The sequence below is a fragment of the Sphaeramia orbicularis genome, chromosome 17, assembly GCF_902148855.1.
Source record: "Sphaeramia orbicularis chromosome 17, fSphaOr1.1, whole genome shotgun sequence".
NCBI classification, from domain to species: domain Eukaryota; kingdom Metazoa; phylum Chordata; class Actinopteri; order Kurtiformes; family Apogonidae; genus Sphaeramia; species Sphaeramia orbicularis.
Window position 1 is genome coordinate 1,454,328 of NC_043973.1, and position 13,360 is coordinate 1,467,687.

The following is a 13,360-nucleotide window of genomic DNA, read 5'->3' on the forward strand; positions in this document are numbered from 1 at the left end:
AAACCACGGTTTTGTTCAATTTTTTTATTATTTTGTCGATTTCTGTTCAGTTTTGTTAATTTTTTTCTTTGTTTTGTTCAATTTTTGTTTGTTTTCTTTCATTTGAATTCCTTCTTCATTAGTTGCGTCTCTAACTAGTTGCGTCTCCACATTTGCTCATATCAGGTCCAGACTTCAGTCCAACATTTCTTCAGTATTTTTCCATAATTGTTTGTCGTCATCAGTGGTTGTAGTCCAGACTGTAAATCTGTCCAAACTTGGAGCGCATTACCTAAAATGTTTAGTTGTCGGTTGAACAGGACAGAGCAGCACAGCCAACAATCTGGAGGGGGCGGGGCCTGAAGTGTCTCCTGTGCATTTAAAGGGCCAGTGCTCCAAACCACCTTTCTGGTGTCATTAGTCAGAAATAGGGTTGAAGATGGACCTGTGGAGTTGAATGAATGAAGAACTCAGAGCCAAGCAGAGCATTTACAGTTTATGGAGACCACAGGGAAATGTGGGAAAAGGAAGAATTCCATTGAAAAAAGACAATTCTATTTAAAGACAAAAATATATGAACGAGCACACGAAAAAAGCCAATTTCACCAAAAATCCAAACAGTGCATTCAGACCTGCAGTGTGAACGCAGTCGTAGTTAAAGGACTGGGACCTCACTGTCCTTGGGTTTGTGTGTTTGCTCAGATTCAGAGGAGTTGGATCCAGACCTGAGCAGACTGCGTCTCTGGGTTTCACCGGCTGTCTGTCTGTGGTCCACTTCAACTCCATCAGTCCTCTGAAAGCCGCTCTGCTCCACCCGGACACCAGCCCCGTGGTCATCTCCGGACCTTTAGTCCAATCCAACTGTGGCTCATCTGCTTCAGCCAACCCCTACGCAGCCGTAAACACACACCACCTATCAGGTAAGACGTTCTCAGGAAACCGAAACCATCCTGTTTTTTTTTTAAACACTGAGGATTATTATTTTGCCTTTTTTGACATGCTGAAGCAAAAATGTTGTAGCTTTTCCAGGATTGGATTCTTGGGTCATATGTGAGACAGAAACGGAAAAAGTTTTTGTTTGAGATTTGTAGTTACACTGCAAAAAGGCCTGTACAAAAATAAGAAAAGTAAACTTAATATTGGGTTAAATGTTTTATTTCAAGTAAATTTATCTGCTAGTGCAGAAAGAAAAGTGCACTTCTCAAGTTTTCTTAAAATGAAAAAATATGATCTAAGGATTATAGAATGGTAAAATTCTTATTTTAAGTAGAATATACATGTTTCAAGTCTTCATAGGAAGATTTTTTTTAACTACAGTATATAGTTTTTTTTTATGATATATAGTTTTTTACATATATATATATATATATATATATATATATATTATATATATATATATATATATATATATATATATATATATGGTCTTATGAAGATGTAATGACTCAGTAGATATGTATTTATTGACTCTTTGCACATTACGTCACACATGAGCGCCATGACGGACGGTGGAAGTGCCAGACTGCACGGTGGACGGTAAACCAGCTAATATCGAATTTGATCTGAACGTTGTCGTTTTTGTTGGTTTTTAACTCTGCTTTCCACGTCCAGTGGTCGCACACAACAGTTCCATCCATGGTTTCAGCTGGTTCCAGACAGAGCCTGGATCTGATGGAGCTGATATCACAGATAGAACAGGCTCTGTTTGGGTCCACAGCATTAGCATTAGCTCCACCTAATGCTAGCTCGGTGGTAGACTGGGTTAACTCCTATGATCCACTGTGTTCCAGTGTGTGTCATCAGTCCCTTCAGTATTAGTTCTGTTGTTGTCGTGTCTGCCTTTGGACCAGCTCCACTATGTTCTACGTCCTACTGTTCTTGTCCTGATGCTGTTCCATATGTTCTAGTGGTGGAACTGTACATATGACTGTGTGTAGATCGTACAAAGGCAGACACTTCAACACCAGAGCTAATACTGTAGGATACTGAGGACACACACTCACATTATTACACAGTGTTCGTTCATTACAGCTGCTGTTGGTTCCAGTCTGTTTGAGTTTGGATGACATGATGAGGAAACATGTTCAAAACATACACAGCTAGCTAGCTAACGTTAGCTGTATCTTTCCTTTAGCATTATGAGATCCATTTCTCTGCCGTGAGCGCAGTACAGAGACTGGGTAAACTAACCTGAGACTAAGAACTGGGCTCATCCAGACTGTAGTCTGCTTTAGATCACACCTGTGTATGGGACACTGCATTTAGAACAGAATGGAACAGATGGTGTGCTTTAAACTCCAGTAGACTGGAGGATTTTGGTAAATCCGTAAACACATCAGGAGGCAGAAGGTATGGGTCTGTAGCTAGCCCTGCTATCGCTAGCTTCTCCAAATAGTGTTCTTTGTGCTGTCCAGTAAGGTGAGTCCCTTCGCAGGACAACTCCAAAACTTTATTTTCAGTGCTGGTAGACAGAATCTGTCGTTCATTTGTTTGTTTGTTGTGTTGCTTTTGCCGTCCACCATGGAACTGCAGCCCTAGTCACATGAGAACTGTGATGTTGGTGCAAAGGGTCAATAGGTAAAACTGCATAAAACAAGTAAACATGTCTGGAGTGCAGACAGTTCCTGTGTCCTCCATACTCATCCTCCAACAATGGAGCTGGTTTTATTATAAATACTGTTTAAATTAGTTGTAATATCTCAGTGGGGCAGAACAAGATGGAAAAACTGGGAACAAGTCAAAGAATCTGTATAAGATTAAGTCTCAATAAGTAAATAAATCTAAAAAATAATTTTTCAAGTTAAATATTCTATATTTAAGTCATATATTCCTTTTTTGCAGTGTAAATAAATGCATTTGTATGGATATTTCATTTTTGTGCTTCACATCTCACTAAAAAACTGTCTAAATGGGAGTCGGTCTTGGTTCCAGGCCCAGTCGCTGCAGCAGTGACTCCAGTTTTCGCTGCTCGGCTGCAGATTGAGTCATTATAGTATCTATGATTAACCCGTCATGCCTGAAGCCCTTCTGTACCGTGACACGCTACAGCGCTCCACTCATTTAGACCCTCTGTTAATACTTTACTCAAATAGAGCTATTTGTGTGCAAATTGGGCCAGGATCCAGAAATTCATTTGACACTACAATTAGTCAGGAGGTAATAGAATTAGAGACTGTTTTCAAATGTCAACATGAAACAAATGCATAACCCGAGGATATTATAGCAGTTGATGGAATTTAAGACAGCTAAATGAAATGCTCTCCTATAGCGAGCGGCCTAATTACCCGCAGAAGACAAAGCGCATTAGTGTGGAGCTTCCACGGTGCAGCGTGTTGGAAAAACATCAAACAGTTGGATGTTCAGCTCTGTTGTGTGAAGCCTTTATTCCCACAGTACCTCCACTTGTTTCCATTTGGGCTGAAACTGAATAAATGCTGCTTCTGTGTCTCATAAGAAGCTCATTAATGGCAGTCAGTATCATCCTTGTTTTAGGAATTGATGACAGTATGATCTATGTTTTAATTACCGTGGACTACAGAAGGCTTTTCTGCTGGGACTTCCTTCCCCTGGGCTCATTTTCTTCCAGTTTGGGATGCTTTATTAGTGTCATCTGGGGAGCTGCTGTACATTCCCAGCCTTTTCTGAATGATGATATTGGTATCTTGTCTGTGGTTTTTCTCTGTCTTTCCACTTTTTCTGACCTGATTTGCTCTCTTTTCTTTGATCTTATGACAAGGTTCAAGGTTTGAGTTGCATTTTAGTGACATTAAAGGCAAAAATTCAAATTCTTGGTTATGGACTGAAAATATATCGGCCTAAAATTTACGTAGGGGGTCCAAATGAGGGGCCATTTTTGTCAAAAAAAAAGAAAGTCATAGAAGTGTGTGTAAATAATGCTAATCCATCTGTGCACAGACTACTGATATTCTCTGACAGTGGAAGCTCTATTTTCATAAATATTGGATTTGGAATAGCACGTGTACGTGAAAACTTTTGCTGGTGGACGGATGTGACATTACCCATGATGCTCTGGTCAGTCCCAGTACTTTATTAAGAATAAACTTCTAGACTTCCTATTGCTAATTGTGCTCTTCTTCATAAATGTTGGTATTGTGGATCTAAAACAATCCCAGCTGACACAAAAACACTAAATGTGTCAGTGGACGGATGTGACATGGTTGTTGTGGATCCCATCATACTGATGCTCTGCAGCCATGTCAGCGTTTACACTAATGATCCCTGTGCAAAAACTAGGAGCACTATTATTTATTGGATAGTTTAGCATCAGACTAAAAAGTAAAGAACAATCTAGAATTGTTCTTTCTGTCTAAAAATGCTTCTTATTGTAAAAGTGTTGACGTAAACAGTGCTGTGTGCCATTCTTCATGTATGTATTGGTGGAACAGAAGCAGGATGGATCAGCACCATACTCCAGACTGAACCTGTACAAATAAAACATGTGATATGGAGGAGAGAATCTGGGAAGAAAAACTGGGAATCCAAAAGAAGAGAAGATTTGTTTTTCAGCTCAGTTCAGTTCAAATAGAACTTGTCCATTTGTGACATGAAAATATAGCATTAATTGTGCTGAAATTGTTCATTTTTGAGCTGAAAACATAGTTCATATGAGCATCAACATGTTGAACAGAACTGAAATCCTGTCCATTTGAACAACTGTCATTTACCAACACAGAGTTCCTTTGGGGATTCACTTAGATTGATTTCTTATGCACAAAGACAGAAATAAGACCTCTAAGCACATTTTAGCCGATATCAGTTTAGGGTCAAATTTTCTCAGGAATCTGAATCTGAAATCATTTATGTAAAATCATTTGTGGTTTTCAAATCACTGAGCCTTTATTGACACAAGGTTGAAACAAAAAACCATGAAATCTGGCCTATGCACAACTTGACCATTTAATTTCTGTCAAAAATCAAACCTAACACGCTTTGTTCTCCTCATCTGTGAGCTTTGAATCCTCCCCAGGAGGCCTTCCTTCCTCCACCCCTGCATGGCTTTAATCTGAAATTTAAAAAAAATATATCAATTAGGCATTCCTCCATAACATGTGTAAGAGTAGTTTTATTAGTTGAACTATAACTTGACCTATAGAAGCCCTCCTAAAGTGATTATGTCTGCTTAAATTGGCTTCATCGTTGACACAACAAGTCCAAATCTGGGCAGTTTCAAAAACCAGTATGAAAATGTGGTTGTAAAAAAAACTTGATCTGACTTTAGGAAAGTAAATGGGCCTCAATAATCTAAACTCATAGTAGCCCATGTAGGTGGGCAGAATTGATTACATTTTGGAGGCTAGATATTGAAAATTGAATGAATGCAAGTTTTTTGTTTTTTGTTTTTTTACAATGGTCTGTATTTTTTTCACAAACTAAAAACTGATGTGGGTAGGGTTAGTAAAAGTAATGATTTGACTGATCTAATATTAGAATAGACTTAATTGTTGGGGAATGCTTTATTCACAACAGAAAAACAAAGAGAATGGTGTATAATACACACAGATTTATGATCATATCAACTCTACATACAGAATTATAAGTCCAATTCTGACCTAGAAGCCCAAAAATCCAAACCAAATAGTCCCAGGACGTCTTCTGAGGAACTGTCTGATCTGATGTCACTGACTTTAAAACTGAAATTACTCAAACTGATCCTCATTCTAAAGGCCAGACCATCAGCTCTGCTTCTAAGGTTCAAAGGAAGCAAGTTCAGTGAACATTTAGAAGCAGCAACAGGATTCATATGGGTTTATTATTTGTCACTGAAAAAGGCTCATTTTTGCTCCACTTTTCAGCAAACATCATGCAAAAAGTCACACAAGGACAAGTAATACACATTTTTGGATGTTCTATTCTGAAACTACACAATTTTTCTAATAAATTCAACACAAGACACTGCATGAAAGGTCTACATTTATTCCACAGTATTGTTTTCACAATAATGTCAAAATAATGAGACTCAAAGTTTCAGCCTTGTCTTATATTATTCTTTTGTTCTCGTGCTCTCCTTGAACCCCTTTTTTCTGGGTCTCTGCTGTAAATATGTCAGTTTAATCACCACTGCCTTCCCTCCCTCCCTCCGTCTTTCTTTGGTGCCTTTTGGGTTTTTATTTTGCCTTTTCTGTCCTCCTCCCCTCCCCCTCTTCTCTTTCTTTCTTTCTCTTCTGTAGACCAGTCTGGTTCTCTGGGTACAGGCCAACCTTTAGTCAATGCCATCAGGACGGACTCCGCTCTGATTGGAGGTATTTAACAACTTCATATTTCTTCAAGCCAGGTTCCGACTGAAAGATTCACAAGAAATATAAAGAAAAAAAACAGGGAACAGTTCATCCTGGTTTGATTGCAGGTGGATGATGGTGTCCCCTGGGACTCAGGAAGGAATGAAAAACTGACTGGATAAAAAAAAAAAAAAAGGAATTAAAGCTAAACTTAAATGGCAAAAGCAAACTAAAAATGAAAAATGCAACTAATAATCCAGTTATTTAAGATTATTATTGACTGAAAAGTGTGAAAATTAAGCGTTATAAATATTGAGAAAGTAAAAAGTTGCTACCTGGGCACATAGTTTTCTTTGTATTCATTGGTTCTATTGTTTGTCTGTTATTTTTATTGGTGTTTTTTGTTTTGTATTGTTTTGTTTTGTGTGTTTGTTTTTGTCTTTTTTTGGGGGGGGGGGTTACTGTTATAATTGTACATAAAACTCAATAAAGATTTAAGCTGCAAAAAAAAGAAAAACTGACTCGAAAACTGCTCAAGTCAGTTAGAAAATGCTCATCTGAGGACAGCAGAAGCACAAATGACTGGCTCCAAATTTTGGACTCTCATTGTTTTCGTTTTCACCATCTTATAAACCAGGGGTCTCAAACATGCGGCCTGGGGCCCAAATGCATCCCCCCAATGGTTCCAATCCGGCCCCTGGGATGAATTAGCAAAGTGCAAAAATTCCACAGTCCAGGCTGTGGAACTCATTTCAGTGTGGGTTCCACATCCAGACCAATCTGATCTACAGTCAAATAATAACAGCAGAAGAACCCACACAGAAGAAGGACTGCAGATTTACTACCGGGTTTGATGGGAAAAATAATCTTACATTACACCTATAAATAATGACAACTTCAAATGTGTGTCTTTGTTTTAGTGCAAAAATAACATTAAATTATGAAAATATTTGCATTTACAAACTATCCTGTAACAAGAAAATGTGAATAACCTGAACAAATATAAACCTGAAATGTCTAAAGATTTAAGCACAATTTTAACAATTTTCTGCCTGTTACTAAATGTTTAGTGACTTTGTAGCTCTGACCCATAATGCGCATGTAGAAATGATATGAATGAATGAATGAATGAATGAATGAATGTTTTTATTCTTGTGTCTTGCATAAAGAACATGCCCACCCCTTACATGGGCTTATAAGACACCAAAAACACAAACCAAAAATCAAATGCCAGACAATAGACACAATAGACATGAACAAAACAAAGCACTGACCTGTTTAAACAAACACATCTGCCCCTTTTTCCAGGCTTTACAAACAAATAATGCTAATTTGAATACATTTGAACTAAACAACCATTTCATCTGGTCATCATCAGTGCTCCAGAACATATCAGGATTTTGGATAAACATGTCATCAAACAATCAAATGATAAGTTGAGGCAGAATATTGTTAAAACTGCACTTATTTTTCTTAAGAAATCTCAGGGTTTTTTTTAGGTTATTCACATCTTTTTTGTTTGGATAGTTTATAGAAGTAAGTATTTTCATAATTTAATGGGGTTTTTTTGCACTAAAACAAAGACAAAAATTTGGAGTTGTCCTCATTTATCAGTTATTCTGTTATTATTTTACTGGTCTGACCCACTGGAGATCACATCGGCTGAATGTGGAACTGAAAGAACAGGAGTTTGAGAGCCCTGTTATAAACACTAGAACTGAAACAGGTGACTGAGTCTCATTTCATCCTTCTTTTAAGGCATGAAAATTTACATCCAGGTTCAAAAGAAGCCAGTGTTCTGATGATTTGTGCAGCTGATCAGTTCTGTCAGGTTAAAGCTGAGAACTTAAGAGTATCAATACTACATACAGTCCATATGTAGTATTGGTACTCTAAGGCTGCGTCCACACCACAACGCTCCTGATATTTTTCTTTTGTGGATTCTAAAGTTTGTCGTCCATACTCATATCGTTTCCATAAATATCTGCGTCCAGGTGGAAACGGAGTCATACGTAGTCCACACCTGTATGTGGCGCTGTCCACAAACAGACAGAGCCTACGGCAGGAAACACTCAAACCACAGAAGAACGCACTGAGCATGTGCAGGAGGTTCCGTCTGCGGTTTTCTTCTTCTGGTCACATGGTCCTATGGCAGCATGGTTTCCTTATGTCGCGTTTCCACTACATGGAACCGGCTCAACTCGCCTCTGGTACCAGGTCCTATTCCAGACCGTTTCCATTCCAGGATACTAGTGACTTTACAGTACCTGGTCGTCATAGCGATGCGGTGTGTTACTTCTGTGTCGTCTGCTCAGAGTCGCTGATAAACTCACTCGTTGTGTGTTGTCTCATTAAACTCAGGCTGAATTTCTACGTCGGCCACCACAGTCTGAACCTCCTGACTGAATGGTGTAGTTTTACAGACTGTCCTCATGTGGATTCACCTACCGACAGATTTACTGTCAACTTCTGCATCTGTTTTTGTAAAAGGACGGGGCACACAGACGACTCTGACCAATCAGTGGTCTGCAGTGTTTACACAGTGTCACCTTTAGTATCTGGTCCCCAGTCCTGGAACCTCAGAGGAGGTGAGACCAAAAAACTAGTACCAGGTACCAGATTCCAGGTCCTTTTTAGTAATGGAAACAAAAAGGCCGAGCTGAGCCGATACCACGTAGTGGAAACCCAGCATATGGCTCTGTGTATGCACTCTGAAAGTAGATGCAAGTTTTGTTTCATCTGATTGTGAATCTTTGGTCTGAACTGGGCTTTACTCGTATGACTTTAGGGTTATGTTTTCACTTGTGTTATTTTTTGTCATGATGATGTTATTACCTCCGCCAAGGAGGTTATGTTTTTGCCAGGTTTTGTTTGTTTGTTTGTCTGTTTGTCTGTCCGTTAGTGTGCAACATAACTCAAAAAGTTATGGACAGATTTGATGAAATTTTCAGGGTTTGTTGGAAATGGGATAAGGAAGAAATGATTAAATTTTGGTGGTGATCGGGGGTGGGGGACCCACGGGGGGGGGGGCACTGATCAGCCTTGGCGGAGGTCTGCGCTCTCAGAGTGCTTCTAGTTGAGTATAGTTTTAATTTATTTAAATTTTAATTTTCTATACCTAATATTTGGAACCAATATTCACTTTTAAAGTCTTTGAAAAGGTTCGTTAAGCATCTGTGTGTTATTTATGCAATAAATTATATACATTTTTCAAATAGGATTTTATTATTTTTGTTGTTGTTCTTTTGTGTTTTTATAGTAGGTTAAAGTGAAAAAATAATAGACAGATGATATAAATGAAGTTGTGCTGAAAAAACAGATCCCAAACATGGGTATAGTAAACATTTGTTTCTATAGTATATAAAGGCAAAATCAAAAGGACTGAAAAACGGACAAAATAGACTCAGACCACTAAGGGTTAATATTTGAATGTTTCTGACACAGAAGGGACATTGGGCCAACTATTTTATTTGTTTACTTATTTAATTTTTTTTCCAAAATACAACTTGGTTAAATTCTTTCAGTGTGTGTATTAGTACTTTTTGAACATTTATAGCACAATTTCAACAATACTGTGATAATAATGATAACTGTGATAATTTTGGTCACAATAACTGTGATATGAAATGTTCATATTGTTAGATCTCTAATGTGATGAGTGGCAGGTTTGAAGGGTTCTTTTACTGGGACGACTGGACACAGTGAAGTGATGTCAGAGCAGTCCATTTCAAAGTCATTTAAAACTGTGTTGCCCTGACTGCACTGATTGATTTAAACTGAAGACTGCAAAAGATTTACTCCATAATGGTGTCGATAGAAAAGGTTCTAACAGCAGAAAAGCCATTTAAATCTGTCCATTCAAACTGTTTCACTGCACACAGGGCACCTCACCTAATTAAACCTGGGCAGAAATGACTGATGGGAAAACTTTTTTTGCTGTTATCTTAGAATATAGGGGTCGCTTCATAATATAATGTCGTATTAATTGATTTTAGTTTTTTTTTTTTTTTTTTTTTTTTTTTTACATTTTCAATTAGATGAAACCTCTCATAATCCCAAATGTGCTCAGCAGAGTGGAAGAGCCCAGAGAGTCAGAAGATTTAAATGATGTGCAATGAAGCTCAAAGTTAGATTAGGAAGATAATAAACATTTAAAAATGAAATGGCAGCACCAAGGGAGAAAGACAGGCACACACCGGGGTAATTTTAGAGTTGAGTTTGAAACTTTTAGAGTCTTTTCACATCTTAAAGCAGGGCTGTCAAACTCATTTCAGTTCAGTTCCACATTCAGCCCAGTATGACCTCCAGTGGACCGGACCAGTACGATCATAACAGTGAAAAAGTTACACTGTATTATGAAAATATTTACATTGACAACGTTTCCTTAAATAACATGAACAACCTGAAATGAATTAAGAAAAATAAGAGCAATTTGAACAATATTCTGCCTCAGTTTATCATTTACACATGTGCATTACATCAAACATTTAGTAACATCCAGAATATTGTTAAAATTACATTTATTTCTTTTAAGACATTTCAGGTTGTACATGTTTATTGTAAAAGGATAGTTTGGAAATGTCAGCATTTTCATGTAATTTTACTTTTTTACTAGAACAAAGAGAAAATTTGCAGTTTCCATTATTTTTAGGTTATTATGACAATATTTCACTGGTCTGATAATGTTAAGATAATATTGGTCTGTATGTGGAACCTCAACTAAAATGATTTTGACACCATCTTTAGGGTCATTTTTGCATTTCATCCCACAGGCCGGACTGGGGGCTTCCCTAATCCAAATGACAAATGGCATGGAATAACGAATGACCACTAGGGTTAGGGTTAGGGTTAGGTCATTCGTTATTCCATGCCATTTGTCATTTGGATTAGGGAGGCCCAAGGATTGGACCCTTTGGTGGGCCTGATTTGGTCCCCAGGCCGCATGTTTGACACCTGGGCCTTAAAGTTGGATTTAGGGCCGGTTCTAGGCCTGGGTATGGGGGGGGGGGGGGGGGGGGGGGGGGGGCTTAACCCTAATCCATGAATGGAAAACTTCATCTTTTCCAACTTTAAAAAGAAAAGTATGTCCATGTCCTTTTGATGGAGAAATGTGTCATTAATATACATTATATTAACTCTTAATCAGCCCTGAGCATTGGAAAGAGGAGCTGATCATATTATTTATCTTGTTGTTGTTGTTGTTTTTGTTGGGTTTTTTTTTCCTGTTTTGTTTTGGGTTTTTTTTTTTTTTTTTGGGGGGGGGGGGGGGGGTTAATAATAGGTTTGTAGGTTTGTTGAATAATTTTATTTTATTTTTATTGTGTCTGTGTGGTTCCTTATGTATAAGTACATGTTTATGTAAGTGTATAATAAAAAAAAAAAAAAAAGCCATGGTTTAGGAAAACAAAGTAAATGACAGTTGTCAGTCATGGTAACAGATTCTACAGACAGTTTACACAGAGATCCAAGAAAAAAGTTAGTTTTAATTTGTTTTTAGAGCAGGTTTGCTAGTTTTTATTAGTTTTCGTTCTTTTCTAAATGGTTAGTTTCAGTATTACTTCTAGTTTGGTCATATCTTTTATCTTCTTCGCTGTCGTAGAGTAGAGTGGGGACCAGAAGACGACTCTAAACGACAAGTGACGAGAAGTGTCGGACCGTGAAGTGTCGTATGGTGCCGCTAGCTAAAATTGCTTGAGGGAAATAAATCGCTTTCATATCAATTTGACATTAACAAAGACGAAAACAAAGGGAATTTTATCCATAATTTTTATATATTTTAGTTAGTTTTGTAAACACACCATACAGTTTCAGTTAGTTATCATTTTTTTCTTTTAATTGTAGTTTTTATTTATTTCAATTAACAAGAATGTTTTTACAATTCTAGTTTTGGTCATTTGGTTCGTTTTCGTTAACGATGAGAACCTTGGTCTACGTGTAACTCCTCCTCGTCTGTCCGCTGCAGGTGTCATCGCTGTGGTCATTTTTGTGATCGTCACCGCTCTGGCCGTAACAGCCAGGTTCCTGTACCGCAGAAAAGAGACGTACCGGAACCGAGAAGTGAAGGGGGTCAAACAGGAGGACAGCCAAGACTTCCCCTTCGACACCCAGGCCGACTCGCAGAACGTGTCCGGCGAAAACCCAAAGGAGTATTTCATTTAAGCAGGAGGAGTGGGACGTCCTGATGAGCCGGAGGTGACGAAGCCCAGGGGAAGGGGGCGCTGTCCGGCCTCATGTCCACTGTCCGGCCACATGTCCACCCTTTCCACTGCAGTCAGAACCAGGGCAGACTCTGCAGAAACCACTGGGTTCATGTGGAAGACAAACAAAAGAACAATACACGGTGTTGTCTGTCTGTCTGTCGCTTTAATGTAAATTGTGAATACTCCTGATTCCAACGGGGGCAGCAGAAGTTGGACTCAAAAGGGTTGATTTCTCGTTTCAGTGGCTGTAAATATTTAAAAATGTAAATGTTGAATTCATGTATTTGTAACGATCTCTGGCTAATGTCACTTTGTCGATCTGCAGTGGTGGATATAATGGAGGTCTGGGTGTGTAGAAGCCAGTAATGGAATAACAACCGATAACGTAGTAACGGCCGATAACATAATGAATTTGCCATTTTTAAAATGTAATAGGTCAATAATGTAAGATCTGGTCAATAACGTAATAAAAGTCCTGAACCGATAACCAGTGATGAAAGTGTTCCGGTTTTTGACAGAAATCCATTTTTTTTCCGAAAACTGAGCATATGTTCCAGTAAATTAAATGTGTCCGGATCATTTCCATCTGGTTTGGCAACATTTCAGCCGGAAAATTACGCATAAATCGCTCCGAAAAGTGCAAATTATGTTTATTTGGATCCGTCTCATGGGTGCGGCCATATTGCTTTCTTCTCCATTCGTCTCGACCAATGAGATGCTCATTTGCAACGCGGAACTTGTATCGACTGCTCTGATTGGTCTGTTGATGACACGTGGTCCGTTTCGCATCTCTGGAGACAAGATGGCGGATTGGCTTGAGTATTTTACCGCCAATGTGTTTGGTGTAAATATTCAGTGAAATCCTGTCAGAATTCCTGGTCTTTCAGCGTGAGGACGAACGGAAGTGTGAGGCAGGAATCCAGAAGAAGTTCTAGTGGTCCTGAC

At 38.5% G+C, this 13,360-nt stretch overlaps 1 long non-coding RNA gene across 1 annotated transcript; it reads left to right on the forward strand.

The window, feature by feature from the left end:
- The first annotated feature begins 725 nt into the window (after positions 1 to 725).
- Positions 726 to 12,832, forward strand: LOC115437683 (uncharacterized). Its single transcript, XR_003937968.1, has 3 exons — positions 726 to 899; positions 6,168 to 6,239; positions 12,178 to 12,832. It is a non-coding gene; the product is annotated as an uncharacterized LOC115437683 (long non-coding RNA).
- The last annotated feature ends 528 nt before the right edge of the window (positions 12,833 to 13,360 follow it).